This window comes from Neophocaena asiaeorientalis, unplaced genomic scaffold (assembly GCF_003031525.2).
Source record: "Neophocaena asiaeorientalis asiaeorientalis breed wild unplaced genomic scaffold, Neophocaena_asiaeorientalis_V1.1 scaffold756, whole genome shotgun sequence".
NCBI lineage: Eukaryota > Metazoa > Chordata > Mammalia > Artiodactyla > Phocoenidae > Neophocaena > Neophocaena asiaeorientalis.
The window spans coordinates 348,633-358,793 of NW_020172477.1; the positions used below are offsets into that span (position 1 = coordinate 348,633).

General features: G+C 40.6%; 1 pseudogene; it reads left to right on the forward strand.

Annotated features, from left to right (window-relative positions):
- Positions 1–7,399: 7,399 nt before the first annotated feature.
- On the forward strand, positions 7,400–9,094 carry LOC112395123 (Golgi reassembly-stacking protein 2 pseudogene; annotated as a pseudogene).
- Positions 9,095–10,161: the final 1,067 nt, after the last annotated feature.

Sequence of the window (10,161 nt, forward strand, 5' to 3'; positions counted from 1 at the left end):
CCAGCTTTCATTTTGATGATCACATGCTGTAGGGTGAACAGGAGGCAAAAGCCAAAAGAAGGAGTTGTGACACTAAAAGACAACAGAGTGTATGAATGAACTAGAAACGTACGTTGCCTTACAGATAGACATAGCAAGGAAGCTTGCTTGTCAGTTGGGTTAAGGGAGAAAATTTTCTCTTGAGACTTCCTAACCATAAGCTGGCACTCATTCAAGTTTGTAACCCAAATTTACACTACCTGCATGGTTCTAAACACTTTCAGGTCAAAATTTATTTTAAAATAGTTCTGGATTGGTAATGATTCCAGAAATTTGGAAGAAGCAAAACTAAATCCTCTTTGGAGAAATGCAATCAAAACAAAAACCTCAAAGTTTTCCATGAATAAAGTTCGGAGGAATGTGGGCTCAGAGACAACGTCAAAAAGCATTTAAGGAGACAAGGCACTCTGAGGAAAAGCCAGCAGGAACAACAAACCACAGAATAAGGCCAACATAGTTTTTAGGTATGGGAATTATCAAGTACAAAATGTAACTTAAGCATGTTTAATATATTTAGAGAAAGAAAAGTGGTGATTAAAAATATAAGATACAATGTATAACTGATTCACTTTGTTATAAAGCAGAAACTAACACACCATTGTAAAGCAATTATACTTCAATAAAGATGTTAAAAAATATATATATATGACACAAGTTATTATGAAAGATAAACAGGCATACTTGAAAAACAATCAAATAGAATTTTTATGCAAAACAAATATAATAATTGAAATAAAAAACTCAAATGATGGTTTAAATTTAAATAGAAAATTAGATATAGGTGATAAAAACATGAACAGGAAAATAGATCTGAAGAAATGATCCAGAATGCATAACAGAGAGACAAAGCAGTAGAAAATATGAAAGACAGATTAAAAGGCATGAAGGACAGGGTGAGGAGGTCTAACTTACGTCTAATTGGACTTCTAGGAGGAAGGACAGAGAGAATGAAAGAGAGGCAAAGTTTGAAGAGATAATGACTGAAAAATTTTCAGAATTGATGAAACATATGTGCATACTTCAGACTTAAGGAGCTCAATGAATTTGCAGCAATATAAGAAAAATTTTCCTTAGACAGATAGTAGTGGAACTGAAGAATACCAAAGACTATGGAGAGGTCTTAAAAATAGTCAAAATGTAAAGACAGACTACCACAAAGGAACTGCACAGCTCACAGTGGATATCTCCATAATGGTATCTGGAGGACAATGGAATAATATCTTCAGTATTCTGAGAGACAGTAACTGTCAACCTAGAATTGCATACATAGTGAAACTATCAAGAGGGAAAGAGGGAAAAATAAAAATATTGTTTGGTCAAATGAAAAAATCAGAGCCTTTGTAATAAACAGATTTTACACTACAGGAAATTCTAAAGATGCACTTAGGGTACACAAAAATATTTGATGGACAGTCCACTGCAAGAAGAATGAAACAAATCATTAAATATGTGAATATCTAGACAAACAGTGATTGAGTTAAACAATAATTAATGTCTCATGATGTATAAAAATCACAAAACAAGTAGAATTAAAATATTGAACAAAAATAAAATATGTCTGGAAGGGATGATTAGATTGAAAACAGTCAAGTTTTTGTATTGTTGAAAACAGGAGTGTGTGTAGGCTAAGTTTAGATAAATTAAATTTATTGAGTGATGTCAACAAGATGTCCAAACAAGATGTCCTTCACTTGTATTACCCCCCTCAACAACAATTTAGCACCTATCTATGGAAAAAGTACCTTTGTGGGAGATGTGGGATCCAGCACCATATGTCAAGAGGTCCAGGGGAGTCTTGTTCATCCATGCATCAGATAATAGGCGTACAGACCCTGGTGAGAACCCTCCTCAGACTGTAATTTCTCCCATGTGGGAAGTGAGACAGTGAGTGACCACCCAGCCCCCCCAGCTATGTGGGATGCTGCCAAAGAGGTTCATTTCTCTTTTGACCCATCCAGAGTACTCAGTCATGAGTTGAATGACTGGAGGTGGGGGTAGTTGGGGGAGCAGCTGGGAGGGATGCAGCTAGGACTTGGAGGGCCTTGAAGGGACATGGATCCTGCTAACTGCGTCCTATTAACTGTGGGACTCCGTCAGGAAGCCCACCAATGAGCCCCTGGGGATGCCTCATCCACTGATACCCCAGCAGCCTGTTGCACCCCCAGTGCTCTGGGTGCCTCACCCACTCACTTCCCCATCCTGTGGTCAGCTCCCTGTGCATACCTGTGATGGTGGCATGAGCCTTGGCAGATGGCTAGTGAGCGCACACAGAAAGCTGGACCATACTGCACGGCCGGGGAGAGAACACAAAATTGAGATTTAGTACTGTCCTGAGAGCAAAAGGGAGGCTGTCAGCACTCAGCCTGGTGTATTGCAAGATTGAGGGTAGGCATACAAGTTTAAGAATCCTACCACAAGAGGGAGCAATAAGGGTAGAGCAGGAATATCCATAGCCAGTCTGAGGAAACCTCAGCATCCCTAGCGGGGCTGAAGGAAGGTAATGCTTTCCTGAAGTCAGTTAGTGAAGACCAGAGGGGGTGACAGCAACTTCAAATGCAAAGAGAGCAATGCAAGCCTTCAAGGAACATGAATATCAAGGAAATTTGATGTCACCAAAAGATCACAATCATTCTTCCAGTGACTGAACCCAAGACCTGGAGATCTACCCAATAAAGATGTCAAAAGAGCTGTTTTAAATAAGCTCAGTGAGCTACAAGAAAACACAGAAAGACAGTTTAACAAAATCAGGAAAACAATGCACAAACAAAATGAGAAGTTTAACAAAGACACAGAAATCATTAGAAAGAACAAAAATACAATGAATGAAATAAAAAATGCAATAGAGAGCATCAACAGCAGAATGAATTAAAGAGAAAAAATCTGTGAATTAAAAGATAATAACTATGGAATTATCCAGAGGGGAAAATTTTTTTTAAATTAAAAAAGGCTGAAGAAAGCCTGCATGATTTTTGGGCCACCATCAAAAGAAATGATCTGCAAATTATGGGAGTCTCAGAAGAAGAGAGGGAGAAGGGGGTGGAAAGCTTATTTAAAGACAAAATGGCTAAGAACTTTCCAAATCTGGGGAGAGATTTGGACATCCAAGTTCATGAAGTGAATAGGTCCCCAAACAAAGTCGATGTAAAGATATATTCTCTAAGACCCATTATAATAAAGCTGTCAAAATCAAAGCAAAGAGAGAATCTTAGAAACAGCAAGAGAAAAGAAGAACTTACAAGGGAACCCCCTACAAGGCTATCAGTGAATTTCTCAGCAAAGGCCTTACATGACCAGAATGAACCCACAGAAGTGCATTTCTGGGCGCTCTGAGAAGCTCTGGTTCTCTATGTCTCTGCAGAAAGAATTCAGTGAGAGGCAAAGAGATAGATAAGTGTTTCATTAGAATAGGATGCTTGTGAGGCTTACAAGTGGGCAGGCAAGACGGTGCTGCCCTGAGAGCTTAGTGGGCTACAGTTTTGTAATCAAAGGAAGAATAGGGAGGGCGAGAAGCCCACCTCCTTCATCATTCTTTTTTTTTTTTTTTTTTTTTTTTGGGACTTCATCATTCTTGAGTAGACGAGAAGCTTCCATCATCAGCCCCTCCTCCACATTGGGCAGGGGAGTTTTCTTGTCCCCACATGGACAAGCCGGGACTGTCATGGGGCAATGGAAATGAGCGAAAAGGCAGTAACATATACTAAAATATGGTAAACCACCTCAGGTTTCAGTGTAATGTCACCTTGTATTTTTGTTTTTAGTGTGAGCAGAGTAGCATGTCCTAGGAATCGTTAACCTACTGAGCTCACTGGGCAGGATGTGGGTCTCATTCCACCATTGTTTTATGGTTTGGGGGCATGTCTCATGCTTCTCTTGCATGGTTTTGTTGCTAGGCAAGCCTGTTTGGTTTTGTGGTTAAGCAAACCTGCTTTCTTGGGTGATCGTTAACTTACAGGGGTCTCCCATATATATATATATTTTTTTTTATTTTACTTATGATCCCTTAGTGGGATTAACTACTTAATCACCTACTTTGTCCCTTTACTCTGTCCCTATCAAGATCCTCCTCTATCAGTATCCCATCCCAGTTTTACCATTTGTGAAAGTTTTAATAATCGCATCACCACAGCACACCAAGGGCTCTCCATGCTCCAACTACCACCAGTGAAAGGGTACTCATTGCCTAAGGGATTGCTGTGAGATATCCAGCTACAGAATCCAATGTTAGAGTCTGCTTCCTAAGACCATTTCTGGTGACAACTGTCTTAGATCCCTTGAAACAGAGTTGATGAGCTATATGGGGAGTGTTCTCAGATTAAAAGTAAAGAAGGAAGGATTGGATAGAGGGAGAAGCTGATTTGCAGTGTAGTTGTAACTGAGGCCTCACCTGACTCTACAGGGATCTCTGGAGCCGACATGGTTCTTCTGAGTTTTCCCAATTTGAGACAAGAGGGTCTCTGTATTTATGCATCAGCCAGTCATTGGCCATGGGCTCACCCAGGGAGGGAGCATAACCTTGGCCAAGGCCAAGAACAAGTCCTACTGAGGGACATAGCTGTGAGCTGTCAGCAGCTGCTATTCCCAGCAGCTGGGGGTCATATGTCATTTGTCAGCCTTGGAGAGGGGATCTTGTCAGAGAACCATACTATCCACAACAAAATTTCATAATGGTAAGTGAGAAACACAAGATAAAAATTGTATTTATAATGTGACTTCAATATTTTAAAATGTGAATATATAAAAAAATGACTGGAAGGAAGTAAACTAAACTGTTTAAGAGGTTTTGTCTTGGAATAAAGGGTGACTTTCATTCCCCCTCTCCCCAGCCCGTATCTTATAAACACACATAAAGAACCTTAGAGTATCTTAGGGAAAACATAAAACCATCCCACTGATTCCTCTCTATGAGCGGTTCAAATCAGTCAGAAGTGAACATCAGTGTCACTTGAATGGATAAACATGCTGTAGTACCTCCAAACAATGGAATATTATTCAGCAATAAAAAGAAATGAGTTGGGCTTCCCTGGTGACACAGTGGTTAAGAATCCGCCTGCCAATGCAGGGGACACGGGTTCGAGCCCTGGTCCAGGAAGATCCCACATGCCGCGGAGCAACTAAGCTCATGTGCCACAACTACTGAGCCTGCGCTCTAGAGCCCGCGAGCCACAACTACTGAAGCCTGTGTGCCTAGAGCCCGTGCTCTGCAACAAGAGAAGCCACCGCAATGAGAAGCCAGCGCACCACAACGAAGATTAGCCCCTGCTCGTGGCAACCAGAGAAAAGCCCGCGCGCAGCAACAAAGACCCAACGCAGCCAAAAAATAAAACAAAATAAAATAACAAAATAAATAAATTTATTTAAATAAAAGAAAGAAATGAGCTATCAAGCAATGCAAGACATGGAATCTTAAATGCATATTACTAGGTGAAAGAAGCCAATCCGAAGAGGCTATGCGCTGTATGATTCCAGCTACATGGTATTTTGGAAAAGGCAAGACTATGGAGACAGTAAAAATATCAGAGGTTTCCAGTGTTCAAGGGGAGAGAGGAGGAGGGATGAAGAAGTGAAGCTCAGGGGATTTTTAGGGAGGTGGAACTATTCTGCATGATACTGTATGATACATGATGGATACATGTGCATTTGTCAAAGTCTATAGAACTGTATGATACAAAGAATGAACTCTAATATAAACTGTGGACCTTACTATTGATTTATCAATTTGTCACAAATGTACTACACTAATGCAGGGAAAACTGTTCAGGGAAGAGGGGATATATGGGAACTCTCTGCACTATCTGCTCATTAAAAGAAAAAGAAAGTGAATGTTAGTTTTTGTAATCTACTAGAGGCAACAGCATTCGCAGTAGTTGAGACTGAATTTAACAGATGGCAAGCTCAGCAAGCCAGGGTGAGATCTACTTATCGTGGACTGAACAAAGCCTGCTCAGGCAGTTGTGGAATATCAGAACACAAGTCTACAGATAAACAGCTTCTTTGTTTACGAATGCATTAATGGGTATCACAACAGCTTGACTCTTGATTCTGGAATTCTCGCTGTTTCCTCAGTGAACCATGACACAAGTGTTGAGTCTTGCTATATGCATTCATAGAATGGCAGGGAATCTGGTCCTGTGACGGGACATTTGATAAACAAACAAGGCAAACTGGAGCTGATTCTTCTGGTGACTGCCAGTGCTGGCGCCTTTTTTCCCTTTTGGTACATACCCTAAATTCCTGGCATCTACTTTTATTTTTCCTCCCAGGCCAACTGCAAAAAGGACTTGACCTCAGCTGACATAGAATGTGGAAGATTGTGTATGCATTGAAAAGTAATTCAGTCTGTTGATGAAGTTAATGAATTTTCATGGGAATTTAGTCAATACCACCCAGTGAGAGTCCGCACTTTGAATATTTGCTCAAAGGCAATGGGGAAATAAGAACTTCTTTATCACTGCTGATTCTTTTTTTTTCTACAAATTTATTTATTTTTGGCTACGTTGGTTCTTTGTTGCTGCCGGTGGGCTTTTCTCTAGTTGAGGCGAGCGGGGGCTACTACTCTTTGTTGCGGTGAGTAGGCTACTCATTGCGGTGGCTTCTCTTGTTGTGGAGCATGGGCTCTAGGCAGGCGGGCTTGGTAGTTGTGGCTTGCAGGCTCTAGAGCGCAGGCTCAGTAGTTGTGGCACACGGGCTTAGCTGCTCCGCGGCATGTGGGATCCTCCTGGACCAGGGCTTGAACCCCTGTCCCCTGCATTGGCAGGCGGATTCTTAAGCACTGCGCCAGCAGGGAAGTCCCTATCACTGCTGATTCTTGAAAGTAAACATTGTCTTAGAGGGACTTCCCTGGTGGCGCAGTGGTTAAGAATCCACCTGCCAGGGACTCCCCTGGTGGCACAGTGGTTAAGAATCTGCCTGTCAATGCAGGGGACATGGGTTCGAGCCCTGGTCTGGGAAGATCCCACAAGCCACGGAGCAACTAAGCCCGAGTGCCATAACTACTGACACTGTGCTCTAGAGCCCGCGAACTGCAACTGCTGAGCCCGGGCACCACAACTACTGAAGCCCATGTGCCTGGAGCCTGTGCTCCGCAACAAAAGAAGCCACTACAATGAGAAGCCCGTGCACCACAATGAAGAGTAGCCCCCGCTTGCCTCAACTATAGAAAAGCCCACGCGCAGCAACGAAGAACCAACGCAGCCAAAAACAAACAAATAAATAAATTAAATAAATTAAAAAGAAGCATTGTCTCCAATACAGCTTCTGTTTCTATTGTTGATTTGCTTAAACATTGGACATGTTGAGATTCTTCACTTGTACGTCTGTTCACTCAGCTAACACTGATTGACTACTATGAGACAGGCGCCATATGCATAAGTTATTACTGGAGGGGCTGCACAATCGTATGGTCTACTTTAGTATCAGAGTGTAGGGGGTGAGAGGACACTTCTACTTTTCTCTGCTTAGTCTTGCCTTGACTATAGAGAAGATAACTCTGTCCTGCCTTCCATTCTTCTCTTCTCTCTTTTCTTGCTTTTCTCTGAGGGTTGAGACCTGTCTGATTGGCAAGATAAGAAGAACCTTCCATTCATGGACAATACTACCAATGGACAGTTACCATTAATTAGAAGCAAGAACACTTATCTTGCATTCTCTTAAGAAAAAATATCCATCTGGAATCTCTTTTTCTATGTAGTGGAGATCTGACATCTTTTTAGTATTAAGTTTTCCCATTTAGACATGTAGTTCATGAAGTTTTATAGTTGTCTTCCTATAGGTTCTGCACATTTTTTTGGTTAGCTTTATTTCTAGTTATTATATATATACATATTCATGTATAATTTATACATACTTTAAAAATATAAATATGTAATTTATATTTTTTCTATTGTGAGTGGACAGCTTTCTAACTGGTCATGATCATTGACTGTGTTGGTCATGTCCCTGGCTAGCTCACTGGCCTCCTTTATTAGTTCTAGTAATCTTAAAGTTGATTCTTATGGAATTTTTAGGCAGTCCAATACATTGTCTGCAAATAATGACAATTATTTTCTTCCTGATTTTTATAATTACTTAAAAATTTTTTTCATGTTATTGCACTGGCTAGGAGAATAATGGTGATGGTTAGAATCCCTTCTTGTTTTTATTTTAAAGGAAATACCTCTAATACTTCAACATTAAGTATAATGTCTGTGTAGTTTTTTTGGTGGATACCTGTTAACAGATTAAGGAAGTTTTTCTTCTTTTCTATTCCTAACTTGCTAAGGAAATTAAAACTGTCCTAAATTAAATTCAGGACATAGTGCTGAATGGGATCTCTTTGTTTTTACTAATGGTTCAAGATTAAATAAAGATAATAATATATTCAGAATCTCCTAAAAGCAAATATTGAAAAACCTATAAAAATGCTGATCTAAACATCAAAGTGGTAAGAGAACCAGTAGTCTCAGCCAGTAATATGTGTAGTGGCCAGGGTTTGTTGGGAGTTAGCATTTGTTTTGGTAGCTTTGATGGGGCAAATGGAAATGTCTGACAAAGGTAAGATGTGGAATTCTTCTCAAGCTCTCTGCAGGTCTATTCCTCATAGCAGGGATTATTACATCGTCAGAGCAGAAACAAATGTGAATGAGCCTGAAAGTCTGTTCAGCCTCATGGAAACACACAATGCAAAACCACGGAAACTGAACACATGTTGCACAGACACAGACAGTGTGTCCATATTAGCACCAGGAGGTGCTCATTACATCCAATTCTGCACAGAGTGGAGAAGGCAGCCAGATGTGGGGTTAGAAAGGAGAATTTGTACCAAATATTTACATGCCTATTTGAAGCAGGAAAGAAAATTTCTCTTCCTGGAGAGATGGCTGGGAGCCACATTACTCCTCTTAAGGCTGGGTTTACTCACCCAAGGCTTGAGGTCCATCATCTTTGCCACCATTTGGAATGAGAGGAACTGAACAGGGTCTGTCTGGAGTTGCCCTAAGCTCAACCCCATCAGTCGTGAGTACTGTTCTCAGTGGAGACACGCCCCACAGTACAGTTATTGCCACCAGAACTTAAATAGTCCCTTGGTCATTTGCTACACCCTAATGACCATATTATCATGCTTGATGTCATTAGCCAGTAGGACCACATAGCTGGGCCAGCCCCACCAGGCCCTAGTTTATTCGCACCGTACTTAATTCCAGGTGTTGGATTACCAGAAGATTTGTAGCCTGGTTTGACACCTCTTCCTTTTTGCCCCTCTTGTCTGGAATTGCTCCTCTCATGCTCCTGTCTGAGGATCTCCCATTGTCTTCTTTCTCACCTTCGAACCTGCCTTTTGAATCCCCAGGCCACCTCTGCAGAGATAGAGGCTGCTTCCCATTCACTTGAAATCCACCCCAGCTGGGGAGAAGCTTGGTCCTTCAATTTCAGATAAATGCGAATGTTTCTGCATCACCTTTATCTACGAATTACTCTTTGCATTCATATGGAATATTTATCTCCAAAAGAGCTTGGGTGTAAATGCATATTATCATCAATTTCAAGCAGGTCTTTTACAACAGGAGTCCTGTAAATGATTTTAAGAGTAAAACTAAGCAAAAAGAAACGTGCTCTGTATCCTGTAAAGTTTGGGGTGGGGCTCAGAGGGAGGAGAATGTCAAAGTGCTTGTATTTTATTTATCTATTTATTTTCCACAACTAATAATAATTATTATTATTTTAAATTAAAGTATAATTGACCTACAATACTGTTAGTTCCAGGTACACAGACTAGTGATTTGATATTCCTTAACATTACAGAATGATCACAGGTTGAGTGATGATCTGTCACCATACAAAGTTATTAAAATACTATTGACTATATTCCTCATGCTGTATATTTCATCCTCAAGAGTTGATTTTTTTTGTAACTGGAAGTTTGAACCTCTTAATCTCCCTCACATCCCCCCACACCTCCCACCTCCGGCAACCACCTGTTTGTTTTCTGTATCTATGAGTCTGTTTCTGTTTTGTTATGTTAGTTCACTTGTTTTGTTTTTCAGATTCCACATATATGTGAAATTGTGGTATTTGTCTTTCTCCATCTGACTGTTTTTACTAAGCATGACACCTCTAGGTCCATTCATGTTGTCACAAATGGTAATA